Raw genomic sequence first — 5,069 nt, 5'->3', positions numbered from 1 at the left:
TACAAACACGTTGTAGTTATTGCGAGGTCAGGTAATTGACCATATATAGCTGTCTGCACAGTGTTATCTGCAAGGGAAAATTCAGTTGACTGTGAAAATAGCAAATATGAACAAAGTAAATGAGTTATTACAATCACCATTTAGAGACAGGGATCTCATATAAAAAACACTAGGTAGGCCACTCCCTAATCTGAATCTATAGCAGGCAAACAAAAAATCGATGCCGTAAGTTCAGTCCAGAAATCTACCAAAAGAAGAAATGGATTTGTGGTTGTGAAGAAAGCAATGCAGTTTTTTGTTATTCTTGTGTGTTATTTATGGGAGACGTTCATTGGTGTAAGAGCGGAATAACTGATATTGGGTATATACGATCTAAACTAAAAGTACATAAAATGTCAAAGCGACACATGAATAACGTGCATAGTCTTTCATTTCTAGGCAAAACCAACATTCAGCAGAAATTAGATTCGCAGTATAGACAAACGATTGACAGCCACAACAAACGTGTAGAAAAGAATAGATATATATTGAAATTAATTGTAAACTGTACCGGTATTTGGTACGGTGGTGCGAGATAATTCAGTTCAGCTTGAAACTAGATAAAGATCAGTTCATCTCATTCAATCATCAGTGTTCAAAGGCATTTCTAAGATTGTTCAAAACAAATTACTGCCAATTCACGTTAGAAGTGTACCATGAAGTTTGTAAAGAAATAAAAGGTGCCAATTTTGTGGCAATAATCGCGGATGAAATCACATATGTGTCTTGCAAATATCAATTGGTTATTGTTCTATAAGAAATTGAACCATTAATTAGTGATGATTCAACAAAATTAATAGCTCAGAGTTACGATGGTGCAAACGTTATGAGTGGCAAGTCGATGGAGGTTCAGAAATTAATTAAAGACAAATATCCAAATGCAAACTACATCCATTGTTAAGTGCATCAGTTCAACCTTACGTCTATGGCAGCCTCTGTTAATCGAAAAGCCCGCATCTTTTTCGCACACCTTTCAGTTAATTCTTCTTTCTTTTCTCTCTCACCACAGAAACCAAAAGTATTGCATAGCATTATTCAAAAAAGCTTGCCCCGCGTGTATGATGAGATGGAATTACCATTCGCGATTAGTAAAAGAATTTTTCGAAAACAGTAAAAAATCTTGTTATTGTTATGGAAGTCATTTAAACAAGTGAGAGCATAAAACTATCTTCTACTATTGAAAAATCTGGTTCATACAAACAAAGACTGCAAGATAACGCTCGCTTCCCACGCCCGGGTTCCCGGGTTCGATTCCCGGCGGGGTCAGGGATTTTCTCTGCCTCGTGATGACTGGGTGTTGTGTGATGTCCTTAGGTTAGTTAGGTTTAAGTAGTTCTAAGTTCTAGGGGACTGATGACCATAGATGTTAAGTCCCATAGTGCTCAGAGCCATTTGAACCATTTTTTTGCAAGATAACGAATTCATTTTCTGGCTATCATTTTTCTATAAGATAATGCCTCATGCAGACGTACTTTTCAATAATCTTCAGAAGAAGATAACCGAACCGCACACAGTAAAGCAAGACAACCAGAACTTTGCAACAGTAATGCAAAACACCAGAGATGACATTGACTCCATCCTTAGCGAGATTAGTTTCGAAAATAACGAAGCGATGCATGCTACGAAGCCATGGATTCTTGATGAGCATAAAAACAGAGATGCTTTGGAAGTGTGCTATGCTGTCCTTTCTGAAATAAAATTACACTTTTAGTTCGCTGGACACCTCATTGCAGCCAACTTATTTGATGTAAATCAGTTTGGAAAATACATCACAGATTTTCCAGACAAATACCTTGAAATTAAAGACACATATACATTTCTGGAAAAAAGAAAGTTAAGGGTGAGCTTCAAGTCTTCTATGCTAGGTCTGAGTTGAGAGCAGTTTCTGGAGCAGTTTCGTTTCTTTCGTTGATTCTAGAGGATGAAATTCATGACACATTCGATGAGACTGTTAAAGTTTGAAACTGCTAATCACGACGCCTATCTCGACATCAGAAGCTGAGCGGTGCTTTTCAGTGCTCAAGAGAATTAAAAACGTTCCTACAAAACACCATAAAAAAAGAATGACTGAGTGCCTTATGGATGCTATCATGTGAAAAGTCATTCATATGTTAAATAACAGATTTATTTGCCAACAAGAAGGAGCGACGAATCGATTTGCAATATCGTTCCTACTAATTATTTTGAAGCTGTCTTCCCAAAGTCATGGACTGCTTGCTGCTTTTGGTGAGTACAATGCTTTTAGTTTTAAATGTTGCCTCGCTAAATCCAGATTACAAGTTCGAACAATTTATACATGATCTATTATTTCTAGTACTGACACTCATGTTGTTGTGGACACTTTTCTGGCCTTCGGCCGCGAATGTAAAACAAACGAGTGGTTTAGGCTGTCGAGGGAAGAAGAGCGGAGCGCGGGTACAAGCCACACTTCCCTCTAACAGGGCTGGCAGCCTGCGCCCGTGTTGTGGGCTCCTGGAAGGGCAGAACCCAGGGGCGGTGTCAAAGGGGGGCTCTAGCCCCCCCCCCCCTCCCATGGAGTATCATATTACACTGGATAAAAAGACTTCAGAAATCAGCGAATTATTAGTCCAACGGATTTAATAATTTGTTATTGTAATTATGTAGCAATATAAAGCCCTAAAGCACTCTGTCTTCAGGCCACGAGTGGCCTACCAGGACCATTCGGCCGCCGTATCATCCTCAGTGGAGGATGCGGATAGGAGGGGCGTGGGTTCAGCGCACCGCTCTCCCGGTCGTTATGATGGTATTCTTGACCGAAGCCGCTACTAATCGGTTGAGTAGCTCCTCAATGGGCATCACGAGGCTGAGTGCACCCCGAAAAATGGCAACAGCGCAAGGTGGCCTGGATGGTCACCCATCCAAGTGCCGACCATGCCCGACAGCGATTAACTTCAGTGATCTTACGGGAACCGGTGTATCCACTGTGGCAAGGCCGTTGCCATGTAGAAATATAGGTTGCAATGTATTCCAAACACATTTTAACAAAAGAATAAGAGCGGCAAATAGCTTGCCACCTAAAACAATAAATACCATTTAACTTAAAATAGACTTTTTTACCCTGAATTGCAAAACAGTAAACAACTTTAAGTAACGCAAAATTTTACCAATTTGTCGGTAGAGGACCCCAATTCTCCTTTTGTTAAGTCATATTTCATTCCCCCCAAACTCCTTCCCCCCCCCCCCCCGCTGCCATTAGCCGCCCCCCCCTTGACCGACTTCTAGAGTCCCATTAGCCCTCTCCCCCCCGCCCCCCATTGTCCGACTTATAGAATCGCCCGTCAGAACTGATGTAATAATGTACATCAGGATCGCTGATTCCATCTGGTTTTGTGAGAGTCATATGAGAACTCTGTGACAGAGCAAGATATCTCTCTGCATTCATTTCAAAATAAGAAAATGAAACAACCAGCAAGCACAACTCAAAGCAAAGTGGAGCACATAAACCATTTGGTAACGGCTAGAGCATAATTGTTAGCTGAGTTTGGTGATGTTGTTACATGGTAGTTCAGCAACTATACATCAAAACACCCCCTGCTTACAACTCCCACGTAAAAGTGACAGAATGTACACTATGAAGAGTGAAAAATTGTGCTGTTGATATGTGTGCACACATGTGATTGATTTATTGATTCATTTTCATCTACAGCTGCACAATGTGCAAGAGATATTTGGATTTTTATGTTAATATTAACAACTTTGCTTATAATATACCTTTGTACATAAGAACACACATTAATATATCAATTAATGGTGAATACTTAAATAAGTGTTGTTACGCTGTATACAGAGAGATAATGTACAAATGTTCTTCTGTATGAGACTACACTGGTTAACAGAGAAAAAATTATTTTCGTAGACATTCATTTACTGCGTAAAAACAGTGATCAACCAAGTACAACTTCAATTTAGATTTGAAGTGACCAATGTGTTGTATGTGTTTAATCGTATCTGGTAAGGCATTGTATAGTTTGATACTAGGATGATAAGACTGTTTTGAAATAATTTTGTGTTGGCACTTTGAACATGTACATCCAATTTTTGTCTCATACCATAGTTGTGTATTTTGGATCATCCTTTTTTGGAACAATGGTATACATAATTTGAGATTATCTCCTCCTTCCATTATTCTTGTAATTTTTTCATGGCATCTCCAGAATTTCCCCAGAACATAATCCCATACCGGACATGAGATTGTACGACTACAAAATATACACACTGTTGTAGCTGGTACAATTTTTTAATGTATGCACCACAAAACAAGAAATACTTAATTTTTTGTTCATTTGCTCAATATGTGCTTTCCATTTCAAGTTCTCTTGTAGATGGAGTCCAAGAAATTTGGTACAGGCTGTTTTGGTAATAGTCTGTCCATATAGCTCTAGATTGGGTGATATCAGATTTTGTGTTTGTGCTGTGTGTATATCCATAGCTACAGTTTTTCCAGTGTTTATTATTAAGTCATTGTTATCAAAGTAACATGTTAGCCTGTCAGTGGCTTCTCTTATGTTTTGTTTCTTCTGAGTTTCCTGTAATTAGAATGCTCGTATCATCAAGAAATTGAAATATTTTACTGCTGTCGTTGCTTATGTTTAGGTCACGTACATAAAGTAAGAACAGAACACGACCCATTACTCATCCTTGTGTCACACCATATTTAACAATCAGTAGCTTGGAATTATATTTCCTTATGACATTTCCCTTTCCTTATCTATTACCACATATTGTTCGCTGTTCTTAAGATAAGAGCGGAGCCAGTTGTTAGCTGTTCCCGTAATGCCAAGATTTTCTAGCTTATGTAGCAAGTTGTCAGGACTTATGGTGTCAAATTACTTTGACAAATCTAAAAATATGCCCATGGTAAGCTTTTTTTGTCTAAAACTATCAGCACCTCTAATAGAAAGGAGTGAAGTGCTGATTCGGTTGAACGGTTTTCTCTAAATCCATGTTGAGACTCTGACAGAATGCCATTATCTTCTAACAAGTCTGTTAATCTCTTATTGAAGAGCCTT

The 5,069-nt window shown here is 38.7% G+C and overlaps 1 pseudogene; it reads right to left on the bottom strand.

The window, feature by feature from the left end:
- Positions 1-2,882: 2,882 nt before the first annotated feature.
- On the bottom strand, positions 2,883-3,000 carry LOC126263949 (5S ribosomal RNA; annotated as a pseudogene).
- Between the last annotated feature and the right edge of the window lie 2,069 nt (positions 3,001-5,069).

Source organism: Schistocerca nitens, chromosome 6, assembly GCF_023898315.1.
Source record: "Schistocerca nitens isolate TAMUIC-IGC-003100 chromosome 6, iqSchNite1.1, whole genome shotgun sequence".
In the NCBI taxonomy this organism is placed as follows: Eukaryota; Metazoa; Arthropoda; class Insecta; order Orthoptera; family Acrididae; genus Schistocerca; species Schistocerca nitens.
Note: the sequence above shows the minus strand (reverse complement) of the source record. Positions and strands in the feature narration are given on the sequence as shown.